Source organism: Rhinatrema bivittatum, chromosome 4 (assembly GCF_901001135.1).
Source record: "Rhinatrema bivittatum chromosome 4, aRhiBiv1.1, whole genome shotgun sequence".
NCBI lineage: Eukaryota > Metazoa > Chordata > Amphibia > Gymnophiona > Rhinatrematidae > Rhinatrema > Rhinatrema bivittatum.
The window spans coordinates 167,033,022-167,054,697 of NC_042618.1; the positions used below are offsets into that span (position 1 = coordinate 167,033,022).

A 21,676-nucleotide genomic window follows, 5' to 3' on the forward strand; every position below is an offset into this window, starting at 1 on the left:
GATTTACGCACATAGGGGAGTTACACGCGTCTAGCCTATTTTGCATAGACCCAGCGACGCGCGCAAGCCCCGGGATTTAAAAAAGGGGCGGGGCATAGGCAGTCCAGGGCGGGGACGTGGCCAGAGGCAGGCGCAACTTGCACAACAAAGGTTAGGGGGAGGGTTTAGGTAGGGCGCATGTTATAAAACCGGGTGTAGATTTGTGCGCGCCAGGTTGCACGCACAAATCTACGCCCGCATGTAGGTATTAAAATCTGTCCCCCTGTGCGCGCCGACACCCGCGACCTTCACCGTTCCCAACTCCCTTCCCTAACCTCCCTTCCCCTAACCAACCCACCCCCTATCCCTATTCTAGCCCCCCCCCCCCCCAGACCTTTGTCCTACCTTCTGCGCCTGCCTCTGGGCACCCGGCCGGCATGTGATCCTCCGACATAGCAGCAAATGGCCGCTGTGCAGGAGGCCTCTGGCCCCGTCCTTCCCTGCCCCCAGACCTCCCCGCCCCCTTCCCGCCCCTTTTTCAAAGCCCCGGGACTTAGATGCGTCCTAGGGCTTTACGCATGTCGTCGGACCTTTGTAAAATAGGCCCGGCGAGCATAACCCAATTTATGCGCATAGGGCTTTTAAAATCTGCCCCATAGGGAATAGCCACTGCTATTAATTGCATCAGTAGCATGCATGTGTTTGGGTAATTGCCAGGTTCTTGTGGCCTGGTTTGGCCTCTGTTGGAAACAGGATGCTGGGCTCGATGGACCCTTGGTCTGACCCAGTATGGAAATGTCTTATGTTCTTAACCTCCATCATAACACCCCCCCCCCCCAATCTAACTCAGTCATCACAATGAGAGTCCCTGGCCAAGGGCCAGGGACTCTCATTGTGATGACTGAGGGGGGCTACTTCTGAAACCTGGCCCATGTGCACCCCAGAGTCTTGCCATCTGGTGTTGCTGTTGTGCAGTGGCAAACTCCCTCCTCACCACAGGGCTGTGAGCGCTAGTTCCGCAGCTTCATCAGTCCTTACTGGTTCAGGAAGCCAAAGCTAGACCTGGGCCTCGAACCCCACTGGCAGAGTGCTGATCTAGCGCGGGGGGGGGGGGAGCTCCTTGGTAAATCCTTTACTCCTTTCCTTTCCCCTCAGCCTATCCCCGCACACAGTGCCCCCTCTTCCTCCGCATCCACGAGCTTCTACCAGGAGTATCTGCTCCTCAGTGACTCTTCCTGGTCTCCCCACCCCCCTCTCCTTCCTTTCAGCAAGAGATTAGATTTCAAACAAACTGCAGTTTGCAGCAAAAACGGAGAGAGCGAGAAGGGGTTAAGAGAGGGAGAAGGAGAGGGAGGGAAAGAGAGAGAGGTTTGTGCATTTTGTATAGCAAGAGGGGTTCAGATCGATGCTAAATAACTTATGACACATTCCAGCTGCAGCAGAACGTCTGTGAATATTGCAGTGCAATCTGCGCAGTCCTGGAGTGCCCGGCGCGCTCCTATGAAATGAACTGCATAACCAACTAATCCTCTAGCGTGCCCCGGCCACCCCCTTTCTCCAGGGCACATTCCTTTCCTAAGGATGCAGCAAGGGTGTGGCCGAGTTTCTCTGAAGATGCAAAGCAGGAAACAGGACGCTTGGGCACCCCAGTGCAGCCGGGAGTGGGGGACGGATGATGGTTAGGCAGATTGGTGAGAAGTTATAGAGTAGACATAGTAAAGCTACACCAGCAAATAAAATGTGATAATTCAATCAGCAAACAAACTGAAGCTCCCCTGCACATGGCTGAGGACGGTCCCTAGGCAGGTCACTGGGGTGGGTGGAATCCCTGGGTAATAGTAAATGAATTCTCAGTGCACCACAATCCCAGCTCCTGTTTTGACCCAGTTACAAGTGCAAGGGAGGAAGAGGAAACTGCTGGGCCGAACCCTCCACCTCCCCTTCCCCGCCCCTGTCCCAAACCTCAGAGGCCAGTTGGGATCATTCTCAGGTCGATGCAAAATTGGCTTGCGTGAAATGGGCGCTCATGACTGAGCACCCGCTCTCCTAACACGAGCCCCGCCACCTCTCCTGGGGCGTGCGACGCATTATTTAACTGAGGGGCCGCGCTAAAAAAAAAAGGACGCGCTAGGGATAAATGGTGAGTCCCTGGCATCAGGCGCCCAGGAGAAGTGGCTCAATTAATGGGCGTCCGTTTTCCTAACCTGACCGCCGGCAAGATTTCTTTTTTTTCATGCTGCTTCCGGGACGATACTAAGTAGGAGGAACCACAGAAAAGCAGTATTTGGGGTTTTTTTGTGGCTTTGTGTGAGGGTTTTCAGTCGGCTTGGAGTGTGTAAAGACTTAACGCCAGCCCAAGTTTTCCGTGTTAAAATGTGCACATCAGGTGCACGGTGATTTTTTGCATCGGGGGTAATAGCCTCATCTACATGCATTTACATATGATGAGTGCTATTATCTACGCTCTGGTTTAGACACGAGTTTTGGACACGCTATTCCCCTTATTGCATCGGGTGTTAGCCTAGCCTAGCGTTAGCCTAGCGTTTTAAAAGCATGTGACCAAGAGTTCATTAGCCTGTGCGCTAGGCTCAGTGCACAATATAGCATTGGCCTGCCTGTGCAGTGTGAGATTTGTCCTGCCAGCCTGCAGATTTTGAAAACCACCATGGTGTCGTCACTTCCGAGATGGTGGTACTGTGTCGGTGCGCAGATGAGTATTAAGGGGAGGCAAGGGGGGCGGTCCGCCCCAGGTGACATCGGGGGAAGGGTGCCATTACTGCCAGCAGGAGGGTCCTGCGGTGACACGGAGCAGTGACATGCTGGCGGGATTTCCACTCCCTGCTAACAAAAGCAAGGTCCTGTGGAAGAGGCCAGCGATGCTGCCGGCATCTCCCAGAGCCAGGGGGCAGAAGAAGAGGCCCTGCTGTGCAGCCAGCAGACAAAGAAGCGAGAGACTGCCCCTGTGAGAGGGATATGAGAGAGAGGCAGCCAAAGAAGCAGCCAAAGAAGTGAGAGACTGGCCCTGTGAAAGGGGTATGGCCAGTGTATGAGAGGGTGTATGAGAGTGTGTGTGTGAGTGTAGGTATGTGTGTGTAATTAGCTAGATAATAGAACATACTATGTTATTTTAGAATATCTTCCAAGTCTTTACTACTGTACCAATTTATTTATTTTATTTATTTATTTTTAATTTTTATATACCGGAATTCCTGTATACAATACAAATCAGTCTGGTTTACAAGAAACGAAAAGATTGCCCTGGTCTGGGAGGTCAGACCGGGGTTGTTTACATCGAACATTGAACAATAACAATTAACCATTAAACATTGAACGTTTTCGTAAATTAAATTAGAATAATTAAAAGGTTAAATATTGCATATTATTAACTGTAAAAACAATATATTCAAGTTCAATCAATTTGCCACATTACAATTTGCCATATTACAATTTGCCACATCAATTTGCCACATTACAATCAATCAATTTGCCACATTATGCCTATTTGCATTGGTATATGTGCATTAACTCTTTTGCTTCCATGTGTTTTCCTCTTATAGAGCAAACCACAGTTCGTACATCACTAAACCTTTGGGACATTTTGTAAATCACAATCATATCAGAGGTTATTCTACTGTAGCTAAGCATCACAGTCACCTAAGTTGCTCTGTGCCACTCTGCATTGTCTGCAGCTGCAATACTGTAAACATTACTAACGTTTCATTGGTAACCTTGGACCATCATAAATAAATAAATATTGCATCATGGTGGATCACACCTCTTTTAACTTTCATATTTACAATTTTCCTCATGATAATTTCTGACAACCCAGCTATTAGTAACCTATACTTAAGCAAAATGGTTAATGCAACACTTGGCAACATATAGTGCACGAAGCATGCTATGGTAGAATTATGTATCTTTCATCCCTTTCCCCATCATCCCTAAGGACTGTCAACGTACCAAGGTGGTTTTATTGTGAGGTAGAGAAGGTAGGCTGACACGCTTACAGGATCAGCCACGTACTGTGGAGGATGGGACTCCAGTGTACTAGATAAACAGTATACCTCCATATACTGTACTAGCTAGATTTTATCCTACTTATAAGCACCGATTCCCTCCCTACCACTATCACAAATACACAGCAATGACAAGAGCAAATACTGCCTCTTATTGGTCCTTCCATCTGTGTACAGTAATTCTACAGAAGAGTAATTCTACCGCTGCATATTCTTTGATATGGGCACGAGTGAAATAACAAGTATTTTGTTTGTGACTGTATGTGTACCCCCTGTTCACAACAATCTCAGGGTGACAGGTATGGAGAGTGGGGGATTTTTAAAATCCTTATTAGTTTTAATTACTGGGTGTTATTTGATGTCTGATGTTTTGAAGTATTTTATCGATGTTTAGGAAATTTTTAAAAAAATTTGTACAGGAGCTTCTAATTATTAACTATTATTATATTCATCAGCTGTTTTGAAATTTTGTACAGGAGCTTCTAATTATTAACTATTATTATATTCATCAGCTGTTTTGAAATGTATATTTTTTAGCATGGCTTTACTATTCTGATTGATTTATATTTCTTGATTGTATTGTTTTGAGGAATAGTGATTTTCTGCTTTCCCATTTTTGCACCTCATACAGAATCTGGCTTATGGTTTCCAGTTCAGTTTTTGTCTGCATGTGTGTGTGTGTGAGAGAGAGAGGAAGCGTGTGTGTGTGTGTGTGTGCATATGTGTGTGTTAGCGTGTGAGAGAGACACAGAGTAAGCGTGTGTATGAGAGAGGTACAGAGAAATTGTGTTTGTGTGTGTCTCTCTCTCTCACACACACACACTCGCTTCCTCTGTCTCTCACCAAGGTTGTTATGTGTGTGTATGAGAGAGAGGGAGCATATTGTGTGTGTGTGTGTTTGTGCATGAGTGCCCCAGACTACAACAATCTTAGGATGACAGATATGGAGAGCAGGAGATTTTTTAAATCCTTATTAGCTTTAATATAGGAAGTAGAAGACTCTTGGGTGACTGTCTGTCTGTGGACGTATGCATAGGAGCAGATGTCTGTCTATCTGTGTGTGTGTGTGTGTGTGTGTGTGTGTACATACGGTGAGAGAGAAGGGGTGTGTGTAACTTTTCTTAAAGGAGCAAAGCAAAATGCAAAAGCCTCTTTGCTTGCTCTGCATCAAGTGACAGCTGCTTAGACTGCCGCCCCCTCCCTTCTAGTCCCTCCCATCTTTCTCCCTTTTCTCCCTCCCACTTGTCTTGTTTTACAACAGTACAGCAGATATTACAAGCTCCAGAGGATCTGCTACTGGGGAGGGATGTGCTTTAGTTTAAAACAATATAGACCATGTTAATGACATGGTGTATGTCATTTCATATCTCTTTTAAAAATAAACAATAGGAAAACAAACCCACAAAATTTGGGGTTTTTTTTTTTAATCATTTTATATGCGCATCATTTCCAAATAGCTCACACTATGTCTGAGTAGCAAAAAGGTATTTGCAAACAGTGCCATTATTTCTGATTTATGCTCATTATTTGCAAAAATTTAAACAATGAAAAGAAAAAACCCCTGAAAAAAAGCCCTCAATAAAATGAAACTCAGGTGACAACCGCCCCCCGCCCACAAATGAAACAAAACGACACCAAACTATTATCATTTGGCCTGAATACTCCTACTGCTGGGCAGACACCTCCATCTCCACGGGCAGGGTGCCGCAGCACGAGATCCCCGGCGCTGCACCCTCCCTCCTCCCTACCCCCCCACCGGAGTGCAAAACCAGGGTCTCCTCTGGATTCTCTGCGGTGGTGACCCTGCACCAGACGGAAAGTCTGCAGTTCTCCAGATACTAACGACCCAGGAACTGACCTGGGCCCCACAGTGGATGGAAAGGCTGGGCTTAGTTCTCACATATCTGGCTCAGAAAAGCATTTAACGCTCTGCTCCTGACTGACAGCAACAAAAAAAAAAATTAATTCAATAATTCAGCACAAGAAAACGAGTCAATACAGAAATGAAAAACCTCATCGGGGAGAGAGGAAAAGGGAAAAAAAGAAAAGGAAAGAAAAGAAAAGAGCATGCAGGAGAAAGACAAGAGAAAAGGGGAGTGGCACAGTGGCCGAGGGCTCAGTCCCAGCCTGCAGATGAGCACCTGGAAGGGGGAGAGAGTCTCGGCCACTGTACAATGGTGGTGACACCTAGTGGACAGATTTGGGTCCTCGTTAGCCGGTGCTGGAATGAGCTGCTGTTTGTGGGCCCCCAGAGGTTCATGGCACCATAACCTGGTAGAAACAGATTCTGATTAATCTAGAAGCCCAAAAGTATTGGAAGAAATGTTAACACAAAAAGAAAATTATGAAAAAAGTCAAAAGGAGAATGAGGAGAGGAAGAAAGATGGGAAAGGAAACATGAGAAAGAGAACAGGAAGAGCAGAGAATGAGGAGAGGGGAAAGAGGAGAGGAAGTGCAGAAAACTGCACAGAGGAGAGAGAAATGATAGGAGAGAAAGAGCAGAGAGCTGCACAGGGGAGAGAGGAAAACCAGAGAGTTCCACGGGGGAGGGGGGGGGGGGGAGAGAGGAACATAAGAAAATGCCATACTGGGTCAGACCAAGGGTCCATCAAGCCCAGCATCCTGTTTCCAACAGTGGCCAATCCAAGTCACAAGTACCTGGCAAGTACCCAAAAACTAAGTCTATCCCACGCTACTGATGCTAGTAATAGCAGTGGCTATTTTCTAAATCAACTTGATTAATAGCAAGTAATGGACTTCTCCTCCAAGAACTTATCCAAACCTTTTTTAAACATAGCTACACTAACTGCACTAACCACATCCTCTGGCAACAAATTCCAGAGCTTTATTGTACGTTGAGTGAAAAAGAATTTTCTCCGATTAGTCTTAAATGTGCTACATGCTAACTTCATGGAGTGCCCCCTAGTCTTTCTATTATCTGAAAGAGTAAATAACTGATTCACATCTATTCGTTTAAGACCTCTTATGATCTTAAACACTTCTATCATATCCCCCCTCAGCCGTCTCTTCTCCAAGCTGAAAAGTCCTAACCTCTTCAGTCTTTCCTCTTCAGTCTTTCCTCATAGGGGAGCAGTTCTATCTCCTTTTATCATTTTGTTCGTCCTTCTCTGTACCTTCTCCAACACAACTATATCTTTCCTGAGATGCGGCGACCAGAACTGTACACAGTATTCAAGGTGCAGTCTCACCATGGAGCGATGTAGAGGCATTATGACATCCTCCGTTTTATTCACCATTCCCTTTCTAATAATTCCTAACATTCTGTTTGCTTTTTTGACTGCCACAGCACACTGAGCCGACGATTTCAATGTGTTATCCACTATGACGCATAAATCTCTTTCTTTGGTGGTAGCTCCTAATATGGAACCTAACATCGTGTAACTACAGCACTGGCTATTTTTCCCTATACACATCACCTTGCACTTATCCACATTAAATTTCATCTGCCTTTTAGATGCCCAATTTTCCAGTCTCACAAGGTCCTCTTGCAATTTATCACAATCCGCTTGTGATTTAACTACTCTGAATAATTTTGTATCATCCGCAACTTTGATAACCTCCCTCGTCGTATTCCTTTCCAGATCATTTATATATATATTGAAAAGTATCGGTCCAAGTACAGATCCCTGAGGCACTCCACTGTTTACCCTTTTCCACTCAGAAAATTGACCATTTAATCCTACTCTCTGTTTCCTGTCTTTTAACTAGTTTGTAATTCATGAAAGGACATCGCCACCTATCCCATGACTTTCTACTTTTCTTAGAAGCCTCTCATGAAGAATTTTGTCAAATGCTTTCTGAAAATCCAAATACACTACATCCTCCGGTTCACCTATATCTACATGTTTATTAACCCTTTCAAAAAAGTGAAGCACATTTGTGAGGCAAGACTTGCCTTAGGTAAAGCCATGCTGACTTTGTTCCATTAAACCATGTCTTTCTGTATGTGATTTTGATCTTTAGAACACATTTCACTATTTTTCCTGGCACTGAAATCGAGCTAACTGGTCTGTAGTTTCCCGGATCTCCCCGGAGCCCTTTTTAAATATTGGGGTTATATTAGCCACCCTCCAGTCTTCAGGAACAACAGATAATTTTAATGATAGGTTACAAATTTTAATTAATACATCTGAAATTTCATTTTTTAGTTTCTTCAGAACCCTGGGGTGTATACCATCCGGTCCAGGTGATTTACTACTCTTCAGTTTGTCAATCAGGCCTACCACATCTTCTAGGTTCACCGTGATTTGGTTCATTTCATCTGAATCATTACCCATGAAAACCTTCTCTGATACGGGTATCTTCCCAACATCCTCTTCGGTATACACTGAAGCAAAGAAATCATTAAATCTTTCCGCGATGGCCTTATCTTCTCTAAGTGCCCCTTTAACCCCTTATAAGAACATAAGAACATAAGACATTGCCATGCTGGGTCAGACCAAGGGGCCATCAAGCCCAGTATCCTGTTTCCAACAGAGGCCAAACCAGGCCACAAGAACCTGGCAATTACCCAAACACTAAGAAGATCCCATGCTACTGATGCAATTAATAGCAGTGGCTATTCCCTAAGTAAACTTGATTAATAACCATTAATGGACTTCTCCTCCAAGAACTTATCTAAACCTTTTTTGAACCCAGCTACACTAACTGCACTAACCACATCCTCTGGCAACAAATTCCAGAGCTCTACTATGTGTTGGGTAAAAAATAATTTTCTTCGATTAGTCTTAAATTGCTACTTGCTAACTTCATGGAATGCCCCCTAGTCCTTCTATTATTCGAAAGTCTAAATAACCGAGTCACATCTACTCGTTCAAGACCTCTCATGATCTTAAAGACCTCTATCATGTCCCCCCTAAGCTGTCTCTTCTCCAAGCTGAACAGCCCTAACCTCTTCAGCCTTTCCTCGTGGGGGAGCTGTTCCATCCCCTTTATCATTTTGGTTCCCCTTCTCTGTACCTTCTCCATCGCAACTATTTCTTTTTTGAGATGCGGCGACCAGAATTGTACACAGTATTCAAGGTGCAGTGTCACCATAGAGTGATATAGAGGCATTATGACATTTTCTGTTTTATTAACCATTCCCTTCCTAATAATTCCTAACATTCTGTTTGCTTCTTTGACTGCTGCAGCACACTGAGCCGACGATTTTAAAGTATTATCCACTATGATGCCTAGATCTTTTTCCTGGGTAGTAGCTCCTAATATGGAACCTAACATCGTGTACCTACAGCAAGGGTTATTTATCCCTATATGCAACACCTTGCACTTGTCCACATTAAATTTCATCACAGTCTGCTTGTGATTTAACTACTCTGAATAATTTTGTATCATCCGCAAATTTGATAACCTCACTCGTCATATTCCTTTCCAGATCATTTATATATATATTGAAAAGCACTGGTCCAAGTACAGATCCCTGAGGCACTCCACTGTTTACCCTTTTCCACTGAGAAAATTGACCATTTAATCCTACTCTCTGTTTCCTGTCTTTTAACCAATTTGTAATCCATGAAAGGACATCGTCTCCTATCCCATGACATTTTAGTTTTCGTAGAAGCCTCTCAGGAGGGACTTTGTCAAACGCCTTCTGAAAATCCAAATACACTACATCTACCGGTTCACCTTTATCCACCTTTATCCACATCGGAGCGGCCTCGGAGGGAACTTTCCTTCTACCCCCCCCGCACCTTGCCCTCCCTTCCCCTACCTAACCCACCCCCCGGCCCAATCTAAACCCCCCCCCCCCTTACCTGTGTTTTAAAAGTTATGCCTGCCAGAAGCAGGCGTAACTCGTCCCCGGCCTGGGACCCGTTTTGGAGGCCTTGGCCACGCCCCCGAAACGCCCCCGGCCGGCACCACGCCCCCGACACGCCCCGAATGTCGCGTCGGCCCCAACACACCCCCCTAGCGAAGCCCCGGGACTTCCGCGCGTCCCGGGGCTTGCGCACGCCGCCCAGCCTATGCAAAATAGGCTTGGCGCGCGCAGGGGGATTTTAAAAGGGTTACGTGGATAATACATGCAGGGAACCCTTTAAAAATCCGGCCCTCTAACTCTCCCATCTTACTTCTTAGACTTCTGGCATTGGCATAGAGACATTTCAAAGTGTGTTTTTTGTTTGTTTTAACAACCTGCTTTTCAGTTGTTTCGGATAATTTGGAAATCATTAGCTCAGGTGATGTTTTACATATAGGCATATGGACTATGTTTGCTTTTAATGGAACCTCTCTGTTGGGATGCTCTAACTCTCCTGTTTCATTAGTATCCTTCAAGGATACATTTCTCCGAACCATGCACTGCTGAGTGACTGTCAACTTTTCCCATTGTTCTAGTTTAAAAGCTGCTCTATCTCCTTTTTGAAAGTTAGTGTCAGCAGCTTGGTTCCACTCTGGTTAAGGTGGAGCCCATCCTTTCGGATCCCCAGTTCCTTACAAAGCTGAATCCCTCTTCCCTGCACCATCGTCTCATCCACGCATTGAGACTCCGGAGCTCTGCCTGCCTCTGGGGACCTGCACGTGGAACAGGAAGCATTTCAGAGAATGCCACCCTGGAGGTGCTGGATTTCAGCTTCCTACCTAAAATCCTAAACTTGGCTTCCAGAACCTCTCTCCCACATTTTCCTTTGTCGCTGGTGCCCACATGTACCACGACAGCCGGCTCCTCCCCAGCACTGTCTAAAATCTTATCTAGGTGACGCGTGAGGTCTGCCACCTTCACACCAGGCAGGCAAGATACCAGGCGATCCTCACGTCCACCAGCCACCCTGCTATCTACATTCTAATAATCGAATCACCAACTATGATGGCCGGCCTAACCCTTCCCTCCTGGGCAGTAGCCCTGGGAGACTTGTCCTCAATGCGAGAGGACAATATATCACCTGGAGAGCAGGTCCTTGCTACAGGATCACTTCTAACTGACTCCCTTGCAGGCTTTCTGCTTCGGATATATTTGAAAAAGTTTTTACTGTGAGTTTTTGCCTCTACGGCCAACTTCTTTTCAAATTCTCTCTTAGCCTGTCCTATCAATGACTTACATTTAACTTGCCAGCCCAAGTTAAATGTAAGACATTTATAAGACATTGATAAGACACAAGGGAGAGAGGAAGAACAGAGAGCTGCATAAGGGAGAGAGGAAGAGGCGAGAAAGAGCAGAGAGCTGCATGAGGGAGAGAGGAAGAGCAGAGAGCTGCATGAGGGAGAGAGGAAGAGCAGAGAGGTGCATGAAGGAGAGAGGAAGAGGCGAGGAAGAGGCAAGGCGAGGAAGAGCAGAGAGCTGAACGAGGGAGAGAGAAAGAGCAGAGAGCCACACAGGGGAAAGAAGATAAAGTGAGGAAGACCAAGAGCTGCCTGGGGGAGAAGGGAAACAGGAGAGGAAAAACAGAATGCCACACGGAGGGGAGGGAAAAGAGGAAAGAAAAAGCTTAAGAGCCATATGGAGGAGAGAGGAAAGAGGATAGGAAAAGCAAAGAACTGCACAGGAGAGAAAGGAAGAGGAGAGAGGAAGAGCAGAGTGCTGCTTGGATGAGAGGTGAAAGAGGAGAGGAAGAGCAGAGAACTGCATGAGTGAGCGAGGAAAGAGGAGAGAGGAAGAGCAGAGAACTGCAAGAGTAAGAGGGGAACATGAGAGGAAATGAAGAGAAAAGTAAGTGTGAGAGGAGAAAGGGGAGAGTAAGAGCAGAGTGCCGCCCGTGTGAGAGGGGAAAGAGGGGATGAAGAGCAGAGTGTCACTTGGGGAGACAGGAAAGAGGAGAGGAAAACATGCAAGGGAAGGGAAATACAGAGATACAGACAAGGGATGAGAAGGACATAGCAGTTTCCTGAACGTGTATGACCTGGTCTCTCATAGGAGAGGGCTGAAAGGGAATTTATTCTCCTCTGACCATGGAACCCACTGAAACACAAACCATTATAAGGAAATCACATTCAGTTGGAGTGTGTGTGTAAGGAACAAACACACACGCTACGTTGTTACTGGATTTAACATATCCTGACATGAACACTACAACTTCACCAGAGACACACAATATCCTGCTCCTCCTCCCTACTGTTAATTTCCAAGCAATGTCCTTTCAAGTTTTTGTGTTAGCAGAGGAACTGAACCACCTGACACCAGGTGTGGTACAGCGGCTCCAGCTGTTTGCTTTCTGGACACTTCTTGGCTACGGCAGAGAGCATTTCCCTGAACCTTTTACTGTGAGCTTCGAGCTCTCCCTCCCAGACACAAACCATTATGCTGGCACGACTTCTATCTCCTCCACCTCCACATACTATGCGTACAGCACCTGGATCTCCTCAGGTACTCATTTTACATTAGTCTTTCGGGAGAAGGGAAATGGATATAGCGCATGTGTGTGTATTCAGAGTCACTGCTTCCCTCTCAGAGCTCTGAACCAGCCCTCCAATCATACGGAAAGCACAGTGAGAATTATATGGGTCTTCCACAAAGATGACCTGTGAACTCCTTCTCACATGTGCTGGAGAGAATGCGAGTGAACATCCACACGGCCACACACTTCATCCTCTTTCAACCAGAGCACGGCACAATGTCTCCAGCCCACATTAACTTTCCTGTTGGCTCCTTCCACTTTCCTCCTTAAACTGAGGAGAACAGAACAGCATTTGCTTTGGCAGCCTCAAGAGCAGTATGTCCCATGGGCATCAACCCTGGTAGCTTTACTTTCCCCTGAAAAGTTAGGCCCAGCTTGGCCCAAAATGTTTTCGCAGACTGGAAATAATTTGATTGCCAATTAATTTCTTCCTTCTTATGCCTGGAAGAATCTGAGGTCTGAACTCACTACCCACAGTGGCAATATCATAGCACAGCCCAGAATGTGTCCTGGAGCATCAGGAGACAGCTCTTAAAGAAAGCCCTGGACTGCTCTCCGGTGACAGTCAATACCTACTAAGTATTGACTCCACATTCTGCCTACACCATGGTTTGCTGTCATTATCAATCCTTTAGAGTTAGAGAGGGTCAAACCCTTTTGTCTCTTCTAGTCTTGTTAAGCTTTTCTTAGCCTTATTGACGTGGCAATTAGGATACTACCCACAATGCTCCACTGCGGTTACACGCAGTAAAAACTCAATTGTACTGTAAAGTCGTCTTTCCCTAGCCTGGCTGTGTCCACAGCCAAATTTCTATCTTCCGGAGATGCTCTTAAGCATCGCTACAAATCTCTTTATTAAACCAGCCATGCTACATCAGACTCCTTCAGTCAGCTCCATCCTACATCAACCACCCAGGTTTCTGGCACATTCTCAGAGGTGAAATTAGCAACTGAAGCAATGGAAAAGCCTGTGTGACTACAGGTCTGTCCACAGCACCCTGATGGAGAGGTAGGGATACTGTACAAACTCGTGAACACAGAACCCACTGGGACAGGGCTCACATCCTTCAATGAAAATAAGAAATACTCCTTAACGAACTGATGGACAACAGAGAAAAGGGAAACCTAGAAAAAGATTAATGGAGAAGCAAAGACCCAAAGAGCCACAAAGGTGATACCTGAAAGAACACACCTAAATCTGTCACACGATCCTCAAAGGAAAATATTTGCAGTCAGACCTCACATTTACACCCCTAAAACTCAAAAGAAGAGCCAATACAGGAGAAGCTGGGCAGGTGGTTGCTCAGTCCTGCAGAGCAGAGCTCTTGTTAGTGCTAGGACACAGAGGAGAAGGAAATCATCCACAGTCACACTTCTATGGGTGCAGGAAAGAAACTATTTGCATACTTCAGATATATATATATATATATATATATATATATAATGGATACAACAATACATTCTAGATCCTTCAAGAAAAAAATTCAGAAGTTCCTTTTTGATTAGATTTACACAACAAAAAAATCAAAAAGGAAACAAACAATCAGTATAGTTCTGCTACCGCACCCCAGGTAACTTTACCTACCAGAAAGCAGATCAGTACTTCTGTAGCACTACTCTCATCAGTGTAAGAGCCACAGAGGACTCAGAAGCCACAAAAACAGGAGAAAATCCTGGATGAACCTAGCCCTCAGATTCTACCACTGTGCGCATCCTTTTATTCCCAGACACCTGGGCTGAAGTCAACACAGGATCAGCTCTCCCTTCACCAGCAGGAGGCGCCACAGTTACCTATACGGAAATGGCCTCAAGTGCTGCCCAGGGACACAGACCTATTGGCTCTGTGGATAATGCACTGCAAGAACTGAGCAAAAGCACCCAGCAGAAGGAGCCACCTTTCATGGTCTCTTTCAACTACAATATATGAAGACAGAGAGAAGTTTTATACCTTTCTTCAGCCAATTTGTGCCTCTTGTGCTGCTCGTAAATCTACAAAAGAAAAAAAGAAAAAAGGAAGCGTTAGAAGGAATAATAATTAGCCATAACTTGGTAATATTCAATCCCACACTTGACTGGATGGGGAAATTGGGGAAGCAGCCCAGTCATCATCGAGGAGTCTCCTGGCTCTCAGCGAGAACCTCGATAACAGAAGGAAACTTCGCCAGGTTCCAATCCCCTAAAGAGGGCCCAGCACATAAAACAGGAAGGATCCTATGGCAGAAATTTTACAAAGGTGGCGCATTAAGGCATGGCATGCGCCTCCGAACTGGTTAAATAAAAAAATAAAACAAACAGAAAAAGGAAAGTAACTCAGTGGCAGACCAGTGAAGGGCCAACAGGTGAAAGTGAAATCCAGGGACCCCATCAAAGAGGCGAGAGAGCTGAAGGTGAAGGACCAGTAGGACTGAGCGAGGGGCCAGAAGCAACAGGCCCTGCTGGACATCTTCATATGCCCAAAATGCTATTAGCAATTATTAGGTAAACTCAATTAAGGCTGCTTCCTCCCCTTCAATCAATCCCACCTACTTCCGTACCTTCTTACTGCTTTACTGTTGGAGGAGTACATAACAGGCCCTTTTGTAAGCCAAATGTGTCCTGGGTGTCAGGTATTCATGGTAACTGGAGCAGGCCCTTAGCATTTCCCTGTTTTATAAGCAGACCAGCATAGATATTTTATGCCTTACTGCACTAAACAAGGTCAGGCTGCTGAACGATATCACCCAGAGTCAGAGCTCTCCTGAAGTGTTACAGGCCTAACCAGCAACCCATGTGAGGATAATCGGACAGCTCCAGCAACCACCTCTTTGCTCTTTTAACTCAGTCTCTTGTTTTTTTTGTTTTGTTTTTTATTGTGTTGCCTTTACTAGACTGTAAGCTCCAAGGAGTAAGGACAGCCCATGTTGTCTCTCCATGCAGTGCTGCAAACACCTGGTGTGCACTGATGATAATTCAGATTCAGTTAGAATTATCATCTTAAAACGTTTTAAAAGATAAGAGGTCCATTTTCAGCACCACTTTTAAAAACTTAAAAAAAAAAAGATGTGGAAGTCCTTTTTGCTCAGGCTTGGCTTTTCCCGATGAAGCTTAATTTTGCAGTTTAGGGATGGCTTTTGTAGATTTGTAGTACAGCATTACAGTATTGTAAGTACAGTGTTACCATTAGTTTGGTGATCTGTATGGTGTTTACTTTATTATGGATGTTTTTATTTTTGGGTGGCCTATAAGTAACTTTAAATAAATAAACAGATAAATATCCAGCAGCATGCCCATGCTGCTGAATATACAGGCTAAGTTAGCCGGATGAGTTTATCTGGATAACTAGCCACGTCGCACAGCAGCTGAATATAGACCTCTAAGTTTAAAGTAAAGGAAAATACTGTGGAAAGATAACTTTTGTAAGGGGGGAGAACATCAGCAGATCAGAATTAATGGCTCACATTCGATTGCTATTTACTCTTTTTAATCCATGGTTTACAGTAATAAAACCATTTTTGCACATGACACGAAAAAAGTTGGGCTTATCCAGATCTTTGGCCTTCTTTCAACGTAACCAGGTCTGCAATTCTGTAAGTTCTCTTCTCTCCGCACAACCTCTCCTCTAAGCCACGGCCCACAACCTCTACCAAACTGTGTCACTGGTAGCAGAGTTTCCGCTCACAACACCAAGAAAAGAATCCACTTGTTAAGTGTCCAGAACTTGACATCTAAGGGGAAATGGATTCTGAGCAAGTTGTGAGATGTTTACCAGCCAACAGAAAAACTATCCAGAGAGGATGTGGCACGTGAGAGAGCACGTCACAGACCGCAGGCCATAATCTCCATGGCACCTCTGGATACTCCTGATGCTGGGCCAAATAAAAGGAATCAACCACAGAGAATCCAGTTTCCTCCAGGATCAATACAGCTGCCAGCAGAAACTCTGCATCAAAAGGAAAAATGCTTTGCTTTTGTAAGAACGCCATCTTGAATAAATTTCACATGAAATGGCATTTCGGTCTGAAGGGAGGGCAAGCTTTACTGGACTCTTCCAGTGTGCGTGACTCATATGCCAGGGAACGGGGGTGGGCCATGGCCCATCCAACTTTGCCCGGCAAGTGCGTTGATCAGGCCATGGCGATTCCCTGCTTTCCCCAAGCCTTCTGCTACCTGACTGGCAGGTGCTCTGATCCTCCCCCTTTCCATGCAAACTTACGACAGACGTCACATTTTAAAGAAGTAGCTTCCACCCCGAGCAAGCGTTAAAAAAAGCAGCAGAAACACCTCCTGCAGGCCCTCTTTTCCTTGCCGCCGCCATCGCTGGGAACTTCCTTCTCTTGCCGCTGCTGCTGCTACCCTGGGCCACGGGATCTGTCTTTATCGCTTTTGCCACCACCGGACCTGCACTGCCTCCCGCTGCTGCCCTTAGCAGTTTTTCAAAGAGAGCTGGGTAGGGGAGTCACCCCCCCCCGGGAACAGGTACATGGCTGGTAGTAGACAGATGATGGGGAGGACTGGGAGAACCGGGGCCCAGGATGTGGGGGACAGGAGGGAGAGAGAGCAAGAGCAGGGGGAGGGGAGGGAGCAGGCTCAGCAAGGAGGTGGGAGCGGGGGAGGGAAAGAGGAGGGGGATGGGAGCAGGGGAAAGGAGGAGGAGGAGGGAAGGAGAAGAAGAGAGCAAGCGTGGGGAGAGAATGGGGGACTGAGTGGAGAGGACGGGACAAAGGGCAAGAGCAATGGGGGGGTGAGGAGAGGAGGAGTCGAAGAGGAGATGAGGAGGATGGGGGAAGAGAGGTGGGGTGCTGAAGGGGGAAGAGGAGAGAGCTGGGAGCAGGCGGGAAGGGGCTGGTGGCAGGGGAGAGAGGAGACTTCTCTTCTGCTCTCAGCCCCCCTCCTCTCTCTCCCCTTGCCTGCCCCATCTTACCCTTTCTCTCTCCCTTTGTTCCCACCTCCTCCTTCTCTCCCATTGGCCTCTCTCTCCTCCACACTCTTCTCCCTTTGGGCCCCTCCTCCCCCTTTCCCCTGCTTTCACCTACTTCTTGCTCTCTCTTCTCCCTGCTCCTATCTCTTCTTCATGTCTTGCTCCCACCCCTACCCACCTCCCACCAGAGAAAAGCCATAGCTCGATGGCCCCAAACATAATACTCTTCTTCCTTTTTTCATGGTGGGGGGCAGGTCTCTCGTCTCTCCCTTCAGCCACCTCCATTCTCTTCCTCTCTCTCACCTGCCACAAACTATTTCCCCCTGCTTCCAGCCCTGCCCCCACTTCAGCACCTCACCTCTCTCCCCTATTCCCCCCTCACCCTGCAGCCCCTTTTCTCCCCTTATTTTCACCCCTGGCTCTTTCTTCCTGCCATGTTCTCCCCGCTCAGTCCCCCTTCCCCCCCTCCCTCCTCGTTGTTCTAACAATCAATTATACTTTATATGGCTGAAAGGAAGAGCCTATGCAAAAAACAATGACATTAATTATAAACAGGGGACGGAGTTGAGGCAGGGATGTGGCGGCGTTCGGGCAACGTGCACGGCTGCCCCTGTTGTGACAGAACAGAGCCATGGGCTTTGTTACCAGAATAAACTGCTGCCTTTTTAGAAATTGTAAATAAGCTTAAATAAAGCGATCAGCTCTAGTTCGATTGCTGGCATCAGTCTGAGCAGGCCCAGGAAGGAGCTTCCTAATTTCAGCCCTCAAATCTGGGATCATTCTGAAGTCTCTGTTAGCAAACATTGCACCACAATCAATTATGTTAATTCTCGCTCAACGATTGCATTTCAGGAAGAGTCCCCCAGTTCATTAAGGGTGTTGGTGCTGACTCTCGCTGAAGGCCTTGACAGTGACATCACCCCCTGCAAGGCAGAACAAGACACAGCGAAGCTCAGCCTTAAACGGCCCCCCCCCCCGCCCCATCACTAAGAAGCTGAGCGGGCCTGGCAGTGCCGCCACTCAAACTACATACACACCATCGTGAGGCTGCGGGCCGGGCCGGGCCGGGCTTCTGATTTAGATCTGCCTTGCAGTACCTAAGCCCAGGACGCATCCGAGCACCAGTAACAAACCTGAGACCGGACTTCAGCCTCTAGAGGACGTGGATTGAAACTGCAGTTACCTGGAGAGATTGTTTCTTCCAGCCCCGTCACCCGGGGCCACCAGCAAGCTCCATGCCACGGCGTCAGGCTGAGCCAGGCCCGGTTTTGCCCCCAGTGCACCTCTGCACTCGCCTTTCCTTTCCTTTTGGGTGCAGCCCCCCCCCCGACTGGCTCGGCCTGGCTCTTGTTGGAAACCCCAGCATCCCCGGGAAGCTCCAGTTCCCAGATTTCAAACCTTACAAAGTGTAAGGGCTTTGCTGTTGCCAACTGTCAGCATTTAAAATTGTTGAGCAGGTATGACAGAAACTACAATATTACATCTTATTTTTCCTTTCTTCCCCCTACTTGCTTGGGATCTAATGTTTTGTTTACCATTGAGATGAAGTATTATGTCTTCCCCCCCGCCCCCCCCTTTTTCATGATTTTTTTTTTGTTTTGTTTTTTTAATACCCACTCAGGTAAATCTTTGTTTCTGAATACAACCTTGTTAGATGTAATTTAAAAATGTCATAAATAAAATGTTAGTCAATACTTCAAGAAGCAATCAATATGTGGTACCCAGAAGCAGCCGCCTCCCAACTTCCTCAGCTTTAAAGCTTTTGGGCTGGATGTTAGATGCTAAATTCTCCAAAAATGGAGGCCTCCATACACCTGCTCCCCCCATGCTTCACAGAATCTTTAGCAGATACCTTGTTTGTTCCCTGGGCTGGGACAAGGGTGCTCACTCTGCCCTGGGCAGCTCTGGTGCAAAAATAAATGCACCAAATTGTGATTTTGACACCGTGCTTGTATATTCTTCCCAAGAAAGTGACTATAAATTAAATATGACATATTTAACCTTCCACGAAAAAAAACAAAACAAAACCCCACTCTGTTTCAGTTATTCGCATGCAGGTACACGAAGAAGAAAATATTTTGTATAAAGTCCCATCATTAGGGTAGGATTATTATGGAAGGATCCCGGTCATCCGCTTGACGTTACTGGTGAGCGTCGTGCGGCCCATGGGATGAGGTTGCCAAGGTGGGCAGCACTTCCAGCTCCTACTCAGCCGCTTCACGAGGTTATTTATTTATTTAAAAACATTTACATGCCGCATCATCTAAAAATTCTGCGCAGCTCTCACGGTAGTAGGAAGATGAAAAGATCAGACTGCGAAACGGCCTGAGCTAAAAGCCCCTGGATGGAGGGGTGCCGTCTTTCTGGGGTCCTCTGGTACCCCAAAACTCCAGCAAAGGCCGCCCCTTCATCAATGGTTGAAAGCATGCGTATCCTTCCACACGTGCAGAGGCTGGGCAGTGGTCAGAAGGCCTTTCTAAGTGCAGAAACACGCTTTTTTCTTTTTTTTTTTTACTTGCATGAAATGCGTAGAAAATTCCCATCTTTAAGTGTCCCAGGAGAAAAATAATCATTTTATGTTGTGTTCAGTTAAGGTGGTTGTGGAATTATTTTGGGTAAGATACTGAGAACAGAACCTAGGAAACAAAAAAAAAAAAATTAATAGAGGCCCCTAAAAATCAGCACAAATAGAGGTGGTTTTTTGTTTTGTTTTTTTTTTTGGAGCATGACTGACCGACCCACAAAAGCAGCAAATTATAGAGAGAGAAAGAGAATAACGCTGCGTGTGTGATCAAGACAGCCCTGGAGTGGCATATCAGTGGACCGACAAGGAGGGTCAAATCCTTCCCCTTACCTAGGTCCTAACCCAGCAATACGGAATGGGCAGATGTGCCCACGCACAAGGCATCTGCTCACGCGCACATATGAGAAGAATGGGGGGAGGGGGGGGGGGAGCTAGGCACAGCTGCACTTTTGCACCAAAAGCATTTTAAGGGGACGTAGCCTCCGGCTCAGCCTGCGTCTCACCCCCTTCGGCGTGTAAGCAGGGACACACCAGGCAGCAACCCCCCTGCCTGGCCACGGTACACCAGCCCTCACTTAAACTGCCTTCTGCTGTCTGCAAGACTCGGGCTGTAATTGCAGAGCTAAATACAAGGAAAGAAGAATTTAAATAAAGCAGCGAAGGCTGCGATTGCCTGCGACGGACATTCCCTCTGCAGGCCGAAAGAGTGAGCTGTGATGGCACGGTGCCTCCCACTAAAAGCATGAGTGTCACGAAATCAATAATTCATTTACTTTAATGAGATAAGTACTTTGAAAACTAATTGCAAACTGCTCCATTTACTGCAGCCAGTTAGCCTTTAATGTAAATCTCAGAGTTGCTGTAGTGAGAGAGAAGGGACGGATGTACAATGCCAGCTTTTACCTTTAAAAAAAAAAAAAAAACCACAGCTAAGAAAACGTCACTCGATCAGTCCATGTCCTGCATACAGGGAACAATATGGACTGCAGGTAGCATCCATTCCTCATAAAAAAAAAAAACTGTTACAGGAAATCCCAGTTACCACACAGGAGTGAGGTGCACTGGCAGAGCTGTGTGCATGTGTTGGGGAGTGGTGACCTCAGTATGGGAATAGCAGGGGGGGGCGCTGGAGGGCAGGAATGAGGTGCAATGGCAGAGCTGTGTGCATGTGTTGGGGAGTGGTGACCTCAGTATGGGAATAGCAGGGGGGGGCGCTGGAGGGCAGGAATGAGGTGCAATGGCAGAGCTGTGTGCATGTGTTGGGGAGTGGTGACCTCAGTATGGGAATAGCAGGGGGGGGCGCTGGAGGGCAGGAATGAGGCACACTAGTAGAGCTCTGTCAGGCCGATATTGAGCACCCATTTTCCTAATGCGCACACAACTACATCTCCTGGTTGCCCGTCGCAATATTTTAATGAGCTGCTGCGTTAAACAGGACGCACTAGGGGAGAATGATGTGTCCCTAGCACTCAAATTCATCAGGAGCCCAGGAGAAGTGGCTGTGCACCCACAATGGCAATGGCCGCTCAATACGAGCATCTGTTTTATTTATTTATTTATTTATTTATTTATTTATTTAACGCTTTTTATATACCGGCATTCGTAGGACACATCATGTCGGTTTACAGGTAACTGTGAAAGGAAATTACAATGAACAATGAAAGAAGGCTAACTAGATAATATACGACAGTGCAAAGATAGAGAGTCAATGAGCAGAAATACAACTTGGTAGAACGAAATGGATTTTGATTATCCATAATAAAATTAGATATGCAAATGATCTTATAAACAATGTTAGGGGGGGCGTGTGCACTTTTGAACTTAGCATATGAACTTATAAACAATATGAAGAAAGTATGTGCACTACTGTACAATTGAATGCGGGGGGGCAGGGAGGGATGGAGCGAGGAAG

The 21,676-nt window shown here is 46.4% G+C and overlaps 1 protein-coding gene across 1 annotated transcript in view; it reads right to left on the reverse strand.

Annotated features, from left to right (window-relative positions):
* The window catches only part of RBFOX3 (RNA binding fox-1 homolog 3), a 559,590-nt gene that overhangs the window by 240,941 nt on the left and 296,973 nt on the right, over positions 1–21,676 (reverse strand). The window contains exon 4 of the mRNA XM_029599169.1: positions 14,292–14,332. The gene's annotated coding sequence lies outside the window, so the exon portion shown is untranslated. The remainder of the gene's footprint in view (positions 1–14,291; positions 14,333–21,676) is intronic.